The sequence below is a fragment of the Ahaetulla prasina genome, chromosome 1, assembly GCF_028640845.1.
Source record: "Ahaetulla prasina isolate Xishuangbanna chromosome 1, ASM2864084v1, whole genome shotgun sequence".
Lineage (NCBI taxonomy): Eukaryota > Metazoa > Chordata > Lepidosauria > Squamata > Colubridae > Ahaetulla > Ahaetulla prasina.
The window spans coordinates 101,796,992-101,811,609 of NC_080539.1; positions in this window are offsets into that span (position 1 = coordinate 101,796,992).

Here is a 14,618-nt window from a genome sequence, read left to right on the forward strand (position 1 = left end):
CCTCTCTACTAATGAAGTATGTTTTCTCCATAGGCTATCTATTTATTCTATTAGAGCCATGGTGGCGCAGTGGTTAGAATGCTGTACTGCAGGCTACTTCTGCTGACTGCTGGCTGCCTGCAATTTGGCAGTTTGAATCTGAAGGTTGACTCAGCCTTCCATCCTTCTGAGGTTGGTAAAATGAGGACCCTGATTGTTGGGGGCAATAGACTGACTTTGTAAACTGCTTAGAGAGGGCTGTAAAGCACTGTGAAGCAGTATATAAGTCTAAGTACTAATGCTATTGCTATCATTATTACTCTTAACTTGTCTTTTACTTTCTGTTTTATCTTTTCTCACCCAACTACTATATAACCTTGTTCTAAGGTCAAAATCTGCTGTGAATACTGGAGAGTGCTCAGTAAGCATTATTATAATCATCAGTTAAGTACCACATAATGGAGAACAAGGGTGATGAGATGAAGAGCTGGAGAAAAAAAATTCAATGTCTTACTGGGACAATCTAAATTTACAAAGGTTTGCATTATAATCAGCCATAGAAAAATAAGGGAAACCTGTCTAAAACAAAGACAAAGTTCTAGATCAATCAGAGAATATCCTACCTTAAAAAAATAGTGCAGGACATCAAATATGAAGCAGCTCACAAAAATCTGACCTTCCATGTAAAATATGATAAATCCAATCTTAGAAACCTAACTGTAATTATAGAAATAACTAATTTATTTTTCCCATGGAAAACTAATATCCCATTATTATGTTATATGTTGGAAAGATTTTTAATATCTCTTATAATTCACACAACATATATTACTGTTGATTAAAATGTCCAGAACTTTCAGAAGTGTTAAAAAGTTAAGAGGAGAGGTTCGTTTTCCTCATTACTATTCCAAATAGAGCCCATCAAAAGTATTTTGATGGAATACCACACCACATGAGACTAGCATAGTCAAAAGCATCATATAACATGACCTGCATCTGGGCTTAATGATGGTCTAGAAGTTAAGAGAATGTCCATCCCTGTCCTGCCCCCCAAAAATGCCAGGGAGAAAAATGTAAAACAGAAGATTTATCAATCAATGAGTGGTCTGCAATGTATGGCTGTCTATAGAAACAAACATTGGAATACAATGAATTATTAGGAGACAACAGTTGGAAGAATACCAACTATTTTGTATAGGAGTTATTTCATTAATAGTATTTCCATGTGGGTTTATACCAGGACCATTTTTCAGTTTTCTATCTTTAATTGTGTCTGTATCTCTATTCTATTATGGTCAGCCAGATGTTTAGATTGAATTTGTATTTTGCTCCATTGAGTTCTTCCCCAAGGATCTGGGATAAGCAAATGTTGTTGATTAATAGTGTAAAAGGTATTGTTGTAGGCGGTAAGCTGTTCCAAGTAAAGCTGCCTTTTGCAATTGAATGATGGTGATTTTGTCAACGCTGATTGTGTTCAAGTGACGCTTCACTTGTTTGGAGATTGTGCCCAAGGACCTATTATTATTGGTACTGTCTTTGCTTCCATTTCCCACATTTGTTCTACTTTTATTTGCATGTCTTTGTATTTTTTTAATTGAACTTGCTCATTTTGCTGTCCCCACCAAATGTTCATTACTGGCACATTTTTATACATATCCCAGTGAAACATTGTGGCAATTATGTTAATATGTTATTGTTTTTAATCAATTTGTGCAATCTTCTTGTAAGAGCTGAGTATATGATCTACTGTTTCTTCTCTTCCTCAATTCTATTCGTTTGAATAGCTTGCTCTCGAGCAGATGAAATCAAGCCTTCAGTTTCTTTTTTTAATGTTCCAATTTTAAGTCGTCAGGTTTTATCTTTATCCACTTTTCCCCCCAATACTTTGTAGAAATTGACTTTGTAATCCTTTTTCCTGTCAACATTCTGCTCATGTTTTTATTACATTATTTCAACATTCATGTTTTGTTTCCTATACATTCAGTATGTTCTGATTTTTAACTTGCATCAGTGCTTTCTTGACTGTCTTTTATATAATCAGCCAATACATGCTTTTCTTCTTTGACAGATTTTTTTTATTTGAAGTAAACCTCTGCCTTCATTTCTGCAAGGTATTCTCTCATTATCACTACAAGGAAGTAATACATAGTAAATAGTCATGAAATAGTCATGAAATAGTCCCTGCCTCCCTCCCTCTTTCTTTCTTTCTTTCTTTCTTTCTTTCTTTCTTTCTTTCTTTCTTTCTTTCTTTCTTTCTTTCTTTCTTTCTTTTTCTTTCTTCAAACTCTCTCATTACATTTTCTATTTTGGGGAATTATGTTCATTTTTAACACTACTGGAAATGCAGCAAACCAAATATGGAATTCATTTTCCTTTTGAATTATTGGGATCTCACATGGGACTCTTCTCCCATTAATAAAAATACTTGCTTTATTATACATCGTGAAGAAATGCATAGTAACTTCCAGCTGTTTGACTCAAACCAATCACCATTTCCCCCCTTTACATAGAAATTCAACATCTGGCTTTTGAACCTTTCAACTATTTGTGATGCGTTATTTAGAACTTATCTTCTTTCATTTCCTCACTTGCCCAACTCAATAGCTAAAGCAGAAAACAGCTATGATCACAATTAGTGGGGAAATGCTCTGGAGGCAAAAGTTGGTGATAGTTATCCTTCACAAGTTCTTAGTTTGCTGTAGAAATCAAACAATTTATTCCCAGGTCACTAAAGAATTTATTTCCAAATTTATTCCAAGATAAATGGGTAAAGGTTAGTCCAATTCTGGTTTTTTTACCATCTCCTTCCTATTTAAATTTTATATATGTTAAATAGTATACATGATACAAATATTATTGCATCTGAACAAAAATGTCATTAATATCTCAAAAGTGCAGTTCTATATGAGTAAAGCGGCAAACACCTCTGTTTCTTTCCATATCATTTTAACTATAACCATTTTCACAGCATTGTCTTACATTAAAGGTAGCTAGTTTCGAAAATAATCAGCCACAAACTTTCTTTGTAAAGCCAGTTTAATTGCAGTCCATACTGGCTATTAACATGCAGCAAATCCAAACACTGCTGTAGCTGGTTACAAATCAAGTAGATTATAAAAGAGCTTCATATTTCTTCCAAGCTTGATGATAAGTAATTTTGTTCCCCTTGCTTCATTGAATGCAGCACAGCAGCATGGTTACATTAATGAATGTTCCTTCACTCATAGTCCAGTGAAGCATAGACTGAGTTTAGGCAGTGTGAGTTGATTTTTAGTCAAATAAATTAACTTCCTGCAACGTAAGAAAATGCTGTAGCAACTAGACAACACTGCAGAATCCTATGATCTGGAGGTCCTCTTTGTGCCTGTTGACCAAGTGAAATTTGTAAAAAAATATATTTACTTCAACATAAATATTCTAGTGTTTTTTGTTTTTTTTTATGGACTATGGATTAGGCTGGTCTGTCAAAAGCTTCTGGTAACAGTGAAATGAGAAAGGTTAATTCTAAAGAATCACAATAGATTCTTGGTGAGTTGAGATTTGATTACCTTCTGAACTTTGCCCTTCGTGTGGAGCAGCTGCCACATTGCTCAGCGGCAACGGCAACAGTCATGGGATTCACAGCTTCTAACAACAAGGCAGCAATCAGAAGTTTGTTGGGAATTTGGACTGGTATAGAAAAAATACCTCTTTGTCGTAGATATAAGGAGCTCTACAATAAGCAAGTGAATAGATGGCATAGCTGTTTGACAATGGTTCTTTTTAAATGTTGAATGATGACTATATTCTACTCAGAAGAGAATACAAGAAGCTTTTTGTTTTAGGAAAGCCAAGATATAAAATGCCAACTCATCAATGACTTCTTCCTCAGTTCTAATCTTTCTTTGTTCTTGCAGGAAAAAAGAGACCTTATATAATTGCAATTTGTGTTCTGTTCAGTTTTTGCTAAATCCGATTGCTTAAAATCATCCTCAAAACCATCTAATAGATATTTCCCCTTTATTTTTCCTTTGAGAAGTCCCCCACCACAAAACATTTATTTGAATGCATTTATTTTTAAGAAACCAAGTTTTGCATTTAACTGATTATGAAAACATTCAAATTCCCAAATACTCGCATTCATCATGTAGTCAAACATACTGGTAGGCATGCATTTTGATTTCTAAGTCTTGACAGGCACATGTTTATCTTCTTCACAACATCTGAACACCATGGAGAAATTGGGTATATATGCCTTCTATTAAGACAACATTACTCCAAGAAAAACCACACCTTTCTCCGTTCGCCTACTAATAATATGTTCAACTGACAAACTGAAGAAAAACAGAGACTGTGTTTGCTTCCCATGCTTTGTTTTACATATTATTTATGTGCAAACTTGTACATTCATGGACTGTTAAATAGATGGGTAAGAATCAGCCTTGATTCACTTTTATCCAGAAATTCAAAATCTGAAGGGAACATGATTAGATTAGCATTTGTGATTCAAGGGTAAACCAGTTCAAGCTGCTTCAAGATTCAAGATTCAGTTAAAAAAGAAAGATGTCCATCTGCCACATGGGAAAGTATTAAACACCTGCACCTGCTTCATTTATTTGGCAGAATGGGATGAAAAGAGCTGGGTTGATAGACTCTTTAGAGTACTCCTGCCAAGTTTCAGCTGGACATCTTCAAATATTTCACTCTAATGAATGTTTGGAATATTCCCTGGGTGCTTCTTTTAAGGCTGAGAAAGCAGAAATGAACAAAAGACAGGATCATACTTTTCAAATTTAGGGGGGAAAGAGACTGAATTATTAAGTTGTCCTGAGTTAGGGTAGAAAGTCTTCTACATGACTCAAAATATAATTTTTCAAAAACCATTTTAAAGTAAATTATCATTTTTTCCCTTGTTTGCACAGTTTGGTTGACAATGATGCCTTTTGTGTGTGTGTGTGTGTGTGTGTGTGTGAGAGAGAGAGAGAGAGAGAGAGAGAGAGAGAGAATCAGTGGTGAAATCCAAATTTTTTTACTACAAGTGCTGTGGGCATGGCTTGGTGGGTGTGGTGTGGCTTGGTGGGCATGGCTTAGTTCTCCGGAGTAGAACTAAGCCATGAGTAGTTCTCCGGTTCTCCGAACTACTCAAAATTTCCACTACCGGTTCTCCGAACTGCTCAAAATCTCCGCTACCGGTTCTCCAGAACCTGTCAGAACCTGCTAGATTTCACCCCGGTGTGAATCATGAATAAAATGGATAAACTGTGAATGGCATTTGGAGACCAAATTAGCAAGGATGTCAGGGTAAGCGTCCCAGTCATTTTCATTGATACATATTCACTGAATCAATGAATGAAATCAAATTAAAACTGTTTCATTCATAGATCCATTTTTTTCTAGTTTTGTGAAAATCCAAAGTATTGGCGAATTATTAGCTGCCGATATTCAGACACTAAGTGTGGAAAGATTAACTATCACTCTTCTTGAAGCCCCAATGTGCCATGCTATTCAATCAAAGGAAATATGCAGAATAAAGTTCCCGCTCCTTTCTGTTCAATTTATTGATTTTATACCATTAAATTGTTAATGAGAACATATTCAAGCAAAAAAGCTTGCTCAGCTCTGAAGCAGATTCTCAGGTCACTGTGAAATCAAACTTTTATTAGACATCTACTATTCAGTCCTATAACCCATTGTATACCTTGTTATTTGCAGAGCACTAGAATTATCTATAAATTTGAAAAAAGCAAAACATAAACCTAGTGAGAAATTATGTATGTATGCAAGGGGAAAAGATAACAAAAATATCAAAGAAAAATGTCTTAGGAGATACATAAAGTGCTAATTATATTTTCTTTGATGTTGGAACTGTTGCAAACTAGTATTTCATTCATTCATCAATTCATTCATGGATTCCTTCATTTCACTGCATCATGGACCATGATAAAGACTGTATTATGGGATATACTACGGTATCATTGTCCTTGTTTCTTCTGAGCATATTGTTAATTTTAATTTGTGTATTAATTTTTTATATTGTTTTTATTTTGGGGTAGGATCAAAATATTGGGGTAATAAACAAACCTGCGCTTAGCCTTACAACTATACTTTTTATAGGTTTTAATTATTAATGACTTTTGTTATGTTTTTCATTATTGTGCTTTATTGTTTCATGCTTTTAAATTTGTATGCTACTCAGAATCACATATATCAAATGGGCAGTTTTGTAAATTTAGCAAATAAATAAATAAATACATCTAGTTGAGCACTGTGGTGAGCATAAGCAGTTTCAAAAAATCTGCAAATGATTTGAAAAGAAAATCAATGGAACCAACAGGAAGGATTCTTATATCCTTAGTCTAAACTAATCAATTTTTCACTCAGCAGCTACATTACATTTTATTTTTTTATTTTTTTTATTTTGTCGCACAGTATATATAAGTATAAGCATGAAATAACTATATAATATATAAGCATATATATAAGTATAAGTATGTAATAACTATATTAATTGGCTATAATGAAAAGAAACAATAGGACAGGAACGGTAGACATGCTTGTGCTCTTATGCACGTCCCTTACAGACCTCTTAGGAATGGGGTGAGGTCAGTAGTAGAGAGTTTTTGGTTAAAGCTTTGGGGATTTTAGGAAGAGACCACAGAGTCAGGTAGTGTATTCCAAGTATTAACAATTCTGTTACTGAAGTCCTATTTTCTGCAATCAAGATTGGAGTGATTCACATTAAGCTTAAATCTATGGTGTGCTTGTGTGTTGTTGCAATTGAAGCTGAAGTAGTCTTCAACAGGAAGGCCATTGTAATAAATGATTCTATGAGTTAAACTTAGGTCATGTTGAAGGCGGTGGAGTTCTAAGTTTTCTCGAATACATATTATATAGCACTCTTCTCCAACATAATAGCAATAGCACTTTTATGCCTCTTTGTGATGCCTTACAGCTCTCCCTAAGCGATTTACAGAGTTGGTATATTGCTTCCCCCAAAAAATCTGGGTCCTCATTTTACCTACCTTGGAAGGATGGAAGGCTGAGTCAACCTTGAACCGGTCAGAATCAAGCTGCTGGCAGTGAGCAGAATCAGCCTGCAATACTGCATTCTAACCACTGTGCCACCATGGCTCTAATGCTGTCTAGCATGACCTTGAGGGAGTTGAAGTCCAATATTTTTGAAGACATCACAGTGGAAAAGATTGCCGTATATATAAGGAATGTGCTGCTACTAAACTTGGAATACCCTTGCTGTCTTTTATTTATTTATTTTTAAAAATCTGGTCAGTCAAACTTTTTTGCAATTTTCATTTATTAGAGACTTGACCTGCAAACTAATATGCAACCTCAATTGGAATGTTAAAAATACTTAAATAATTCTGTGCCTAGTTTTTATACAAGTCATGGTGACTTACTGAAATCAATATGTGGTTTACAGCATTTTAATAAATAACAAGTATAAATGGTTACTATAAATAATAACTCTGATTATCATATGCAATCAAACCTTTCACCTGCTGAGAGGCATACCACATTTATGCAGATCAGCTTTAGGCCTTTCATCCATGAAATTATAGAATGTATAATGTGATGGGCCATGATATTTTTAGTTTACTGTAATTGCTTATTTATAAAAGAGCTATCAACAGCCCACTTTAAATAAATTCCAAAATCACTGTAGGGCATTTAGAAATGAATATTTTATATGACATTTTAAGAGATTATGAGCGTCTCTTTGAACAGTCAAATTAATGGCTATTTGGCTGTTTAAAGTCATTCTGTGCAGATTTAGGGTAATCGTATATAAATCATAATTACTGCATTTGGGTTTTAATAAGGAGTAGATCCCACCTAACTGACAATCCTGCAGCATCCGTATGTTTATGTGTGGATGGTTGATTTGGAAGGAAAGAAAAACTGATCAAAATGTTCTACCGCTTTTTAATGAGAGAGAGAGAAAAAAAAATAATACAATGGGGTTATTATTTAGAAAGGGTTACCTGGTTTTTATCCTTTTTCATTTGATCATATGCATCAAGGATGCTATAGTCCAGCAATTTGTGATGCTAGTTCTGGATATTCTAGATCAGGGGTGTCAATCTCATGGCATCACATTGTCATCACATGACGTATCACAACATTTTTTCCTCTTTGCTAAAATGGGGGTGGGGGTGGCCAGTGCTTGATGCTTCCAACCTGTGGGCTGTGAGTTTGACACCCCTGCTCTAGATCAGTGTTTCTCAATCTTGGCAACTTGAAGATATGTGGACTTCAATTTCCAGAATTCCCCAGCCAGCATTTTGTGGAGGGTAACATTTTGACAGGTCTTAGATTCCTCTGATGCTCCCTTTGGGGTATTCTGGAAATTATACTTCAATTGTCTGTATTGGAGTCTTTTAATAATGCCAGAATATCAAAGTCTTAAGTTTTGAAAAAGAGTTAATACTGTGCCCCATTTATATATTACCATAGTATTGCTTTTCCTCACAACCATAACAGGAGACTTATGACTAACCCTCAGGTTGTGGCCATCTCAGCAGATCACAATTCAGAAATCTGGCAATCTTCATTCAGCTTTGATGGTTGCATTTGCCTTAGTGTCATTTGCACTCTTCATAGCCGCAGTGGCACAGTGGTTAGAATGAAATACTGCAGACTACTTCTGCTGACAGCTGCCTGCCTCAATTTCGCAGTTCGAATCTCACCAGGCTCAAAGTTGACAAAGCCTTCCCTCCTTCGGAAGTTGGTAAAATGAGGACCCAGATTGTTGGGAGGAAATATGGTGACCCTGTAAACCTCTTAGAGAGGGCTGTAAAGCACTGTGAAGCAATATATACACGTCTAAATACTAATGCTATAGTAGGCTTCCAAAAAGCAAAACCAATGGGCAAGTTGGAAGGAAGTCACAAGTTGTGGTTACCTGTCACCCCATTTAAGACCTGTGATGATTTGCTCAACCATCTCAGCCAGAACTGATCAATTGAGGTTTTAAGTTGGGCACAACTCACATGGCATTTCGCTTTACAAGCACTTTGCTTAGCAACAGAACTGCTGGTTCCAATTGCGATCAGTAATTGAGGACTACCTGAATGATCAGAGCCTGCAGGTGGCCATAATGAGGAAAAGTTGATGACACTCCATCTTTTCACCTCTGATACAAACACAAAAGTGAACATTTGCTGGTGACACACATTTTGTCATTTACTTATTCTTGCCGCAAGTATTTCAAAGGGCTATCATCAAAAAGGATGAGAAGAAGCTCAGGTGAGCTTCAGAAACAGTTTGAACAGTTCTTCCTCACAAGTAAATCTACAGAAGAAATATAGTGTAAGAATATTGCTAGGTTATAAGGAATATTCCTTGCAACAGTTTCTAATCTTTACAATACTTTCAATTGTTCATGCCAGTAGTTTTGTTAAGAAATAAAGCCAGAATGACCCACTTTTCAGTGACCGGCGAGATAAAGAAAATAGTATTTTATCATATAGCTTTTCAAAAAGTGACAGCACTCTAACAAAATAAGTTGCCCTCGTGGACATTTTACCCTTTACAGAGCCCTTAAAGATTCAAAAGTCTATGCTGAAAGGTTGGCCATTTCTTCAGTAATGAAATATCTCATTAAATCATTTTAAAATTCTTTAAAATATTTTTCAGACTGGTAATCAATGAGACTCCAACTGAAATACTGACATACAATTTTACCAAGGAGAAATATCAATCAATCAAGAATGTGCTTCTAAGACACGACCTAATAAAGAGTGAGTTTTATTTGAATCAATAGTACTATATTTTCTTTAAAATGTTTTTCTCCTTAATTGAGTTAGGAATAATTGAGCTGACCATACAATGAAAGGGGTAGAAGTCCACAGCTGGAAGTGATGAGATAAACTTTTCTCGTCCATTTCTGATATTTTCTTTGGAAATACACTTTTTTTTAAATTTGCATTTATATCCCGCCCTTCTCCGAAGACTCAGGGCGGCTTACACTATGTTAAGCAATAGTCTTCATCCATTTGTATATTTATATACAAAGCCAATTTATTGCCCCCAACAATCTGGGTCCTCATTTTACCTACCTTATAAAGGATGGAAGGCTGAGTCAACCTTGGGCCTGGTGGAACTTGAACCTGCAGTAATTGCAAGCAGCTGTGTTAATAACAGACTGTCTTAGCAGTCTGAGCTACCAGAGGCCCTTCTGGACAAAAATCCTTAATATGGATGTTAATCCTTAATAGCTTTTCATATCTTTTTGTTTAGAAATGCTTGCTTTAATTAATGTTAAATTAATTGTTGTTAAACAATTATTCTCCCTTTTTCTAGAAAGAAAAAAAAATAAACATATTCATCTCTTTTTTTATATACATACTTTCCTTAGAATAAAATGAAATAGTGTAATAGCCACTGTGTAAGACCCACGAACAGAAGAGTAGCAGAGTGCACCCATGAATGTCAAATAGCAGTCAGAAGACACAAGGAAAACCTCTTAGTCCAACAATACATGCATAAACTCAATCATAATTTCAACCAGGGAACTGTGAGCATTCTAGGCTAAGCTTCATCCAAAGTTATGGCATTTCTGGAAGCTTGGCATTCAGACAAATCAGCCATCAATAGACAAAGATAAATAAACCACATTTGTACACCATGCAAAAGAGATAATAAAAAAGCTAAGAAGCAAACAAAAAAGATCAGAACACATTCTTTCCAGAAACAAGATAAACAGAGATTAACACTAGACAAACAAAAGAACAGAAAACAAAACCCTAATTAAGGAACTACCAAGGTTAAAACTACACCCTCACCAACACTAGCAGGGCTAGCTAACATATGTGAAAAGCAATTAAACCCACACTCTTCAGGGCTGATTATGTTACCTAGTTAGGTAATGAAACTGCAAGAAGCAACCTAGCTCAAAGAGCGAAAGGACTTCACACTTTCCTTAGAATAATCAGAACACTTTAAAACTTATCTGGAAATTTATTTTCTAAAATTTCTATGTAGGGAAGAAATAGAACATGCTATTAATTTCCCCCCAAAAAAGTGATGCTCACTCAAAACAGAACATATGTCTCTTCCACACCAGGGGTGGGTTCTAAATTTTTTTACTACCGGTTCTGCGGGCGTGGCTTATTTTGTGGGAGTGGCTTGATGGTCATGTGAGTGGGTGTGGTTTGATGGTCATGTGAGTGGGTGGGTGTGGCCAACTTGATGTCACTCACATCAAAAGTGCATTTGGCCCCTCCCCTCCTAGCCATTCCTTGTCACACCCAGCCTCAACGTATCTATAGTTCTCTAAAAATGTTGTTCACCTTTTATTATCTATATACTATAGATACACTTTCACTTTCACTGAAAGGAGGAAATGGCTCACATGTTTTGCCCAAGAGTGTGATAGGCAGCAGTCTTTTAAGGGGCTGCTAGAAAGAAGGGGGGGAAGTATTTTCCAAAGCACCAGAAGGCAAATTAAGAAGCAACGGATGGAAATTGAACAGAGAGAAGCAACTTAAAACTAAGGAGAAACTTCCTGACAGTGTGAACCAATATAGGTGCAGAAATATTTCAGTTATAATTTCACATATAAAATATCCATTCGTGTAATACAACCTGCATATTGTTCAAAACAGGTAATTAGGCTGATGTTTGACAGCAAGCCTAAAAGTCAAAGATCACAAGAGTGCTGCTTTCTCTGTATGTATACAAAACATCACATATAGAATAGAATAGAATAGAATAGAATAGAATAGAATAGAATAGAATAGAATAGAATTTTTATTGGCCAAGTGTGATTGGACACACAAGGAATTTGTCTTGGTGCATATGCTCTCAGTGTGCATAAAAGAAAAGATACGTTCATCAAGGTACAACATTTACAACACAATTGATGGTCAATATATCAATATAAATCATAAGGATTGCCAGCAACAAGTTATAGTCATACAGTCATAAGTGGAAAGAGATTGGTGATGGGAACGATGAGAAGATTAATAGTAGTGCAGATTTAGTAAATAGTTTGACAGTGTTGAAGGAATTATTTGTTTAGCAGAGTGATGGCCTTTGGGAAAAAACTGTTCTTGTGTCTAGTTGTTCTGGTGTGCAGTGCTCTATAGCGTCGTTTTGAGGGTAGGAGTTGAAACAGTTTATGTCCAGGATGTGAGGAGTCTGTAGATATTTTCACGGCCCTCTTCTTGATTCGTGCAGTATACAGGTCCTCAATGGAAGGCAGGTTGGTAGCAATAATTTTTTCTGCAGTTCTAATTATCCTCTGAAGTCTGCGTTTTTCTTGTTGGGTTGCAGAACCGAACCAGACAGTTATAGAGGTGCAAATGACAGACTCAATAATTCCTCTGTAGAACTGAATCAGCAGCTCCTTGGGCAGTTTGAGCTTACTGAGTTGGCGCAGAAAGAACATTCTTTGTTGTCCTTTTTTAATGATGTTTTTGATGTTAGCTGTCCATTTTAGATCTTGCGATATGATAGAACCTAGAAATTTAAAGGTTTCTACTGTTGATACTGTGTTGTCAAGTATTGTGAGAGGTGGAAGTATGGAAGGGTTTCTCCTAAAGTCTACCACCATTTCTACGGTTTTGAGTGTGTTCAGTTCCAGATTGTTTTGGTTGCACCACAAGGCTAGTCGTTCGACCTCTTGTCTATATGCGGATTCGTCATTGTCTCGAATGAGACCAATCACTGTTGTGTCATCTGTGAACTTCAGTAGCTTAACAGATGGATCGTTGGAGATGCAGTCATTGATATACAGAGAGAAGAGAAGTGGGGAGAGCACACAGCCTTGGGGAGCCCCTGTGCTAATTGTACACCCACCCAACTGCTAATTGTCCCCCACCCAACTGCCGGCCCATGCCTTTTGGTCTTACCTTCTCCAGCAGAGGTGAGCAGAAGCACGTGGCTAAATTCTGCAAGTAGTGGCTGGGCCAGGCGGGCAAGCAAGACGAGCGAGCGAGTGAGCATCAGGTGGGCTGGGTGAGCGAGCAGGAACAAGGAACTGGTTCGGGGGCGTGGCCAGTCAGAGGTCACTGCCAGTTCGGGGAACCACGTCAAATTGCCACTAACGGTTCTCCCAAACCGGTCAGAACCGGTAGCAGCCCACCTCTGTTCCACACCTTAAATATACTCATGTAGATTACAACCTTGATAGGAGGAAGTCACAAAACTTTGCTTCTGGTGAAAGGACTTTAAAAGCCTGGAAATAGAAGTCTGGAATGAATAACTATAGATATGTCCTTGCAAGGATATTTCAGAGTTAAGATCAATTTTATGTTAAAAAAATGGAATGATGACAGCAAACGATAGAAATGCATAGCAAGAAACCATTAAATTAATCCCATAAAATTCTTGTTCATCATCTTGCTGTACATTTTCTAAATACTTAGAAGATACTAACAGAAGTTTATTAATAGTTTGTCATGCTGCCTACAATTCTCAAATGCAAATGCTGCCCTTTCTTAGTTCATATTTTGCATGCACCAAATTATATTTTTCATAACTACATTTTAGAGTAATTGAAATATTACTAAGGTAGATAGAAACTAGGATATCTAACAAGCTAATGACTTGTGATTCCTCTTGCATGTACAAACAAATCTGTCTGTAAAAAAATGATGGTATTGAATGCTGAACTAAAGTCTACAAAAAGGACCCTTGCATAGGTCTTTGGAGACTCAAGATGTTGTAGGATGTAGTGCAGATATATTAATATACACTATTAGTATACTTAATATACTATCAGGAATAGTATATTAAGATGGACTTATGCAACCTGATATACAAAATAAACACACACATATTTATGCTCTGGACTATAGACATTGAATGCATGTAAATCCCTGAATAATATGTGGTAGCCCTGGGCAAAAGAAAGGCAGTAAAATCACTCTAGGTGTAGGGACAGTGTAAAATATTAACACATGATAAATAACGGAACAATTAAAAATAATAACACAGAGTTCTCTCTCCCCCCCACCCCTTCCTTCCTCTTTCTTTTTTCTTTCTCTTTCTTTCTTCTCTCTCTCTCTCTCTCTCACTCACACACACACACACACACACACACACACGCAAACACTTCCTCTCTCTCTCTCTCTCTCTCTCTCTCTCTCTCTCTCTCTCTCATACACACACACACATACACCTGATCTCGTTCTCATTTTTCCCACTCCCCGATCCTTCTCCCCAACCCCCTACCCTGCCTTCCTTTTGAAACTCCTTTCAGGGTGGGAGGGAAGACCAAATAAAAACGGGCTGCTTAGCCACTTTCTGGGACTGAAAAGTTGAGGCGACCCAAGGAAGCAGCAACCGGCCAGGACTAAGACGATCCCCACTCCCAACCCACCCCGTGCCATCATCTTTTTCTCTCCCCACCCCCACTCTTCTCTCTCCCAGGAAGAAGGGGACTAACCTAAATAAAAAAAAAAGAAACTTCTGCTGCTGAACAGAGAAAGCAGTAGCTGCTACGGAGTTAAAACAACGCAGTTAAGATGTACATTTTACCAGAGGGGAACTTCCGGGTCATCTCTCATCCATTGTTTGCTGGAAAAAACCTTGCAAAGAAAAAAAATACTTCTCGTGCATGCAAGGCAATTAACTTCTCGCACTCAGGAGAAGTTTTTCTTCACTTTGCAAGGCTGTTGGCTTCCTGTAATCTGCAG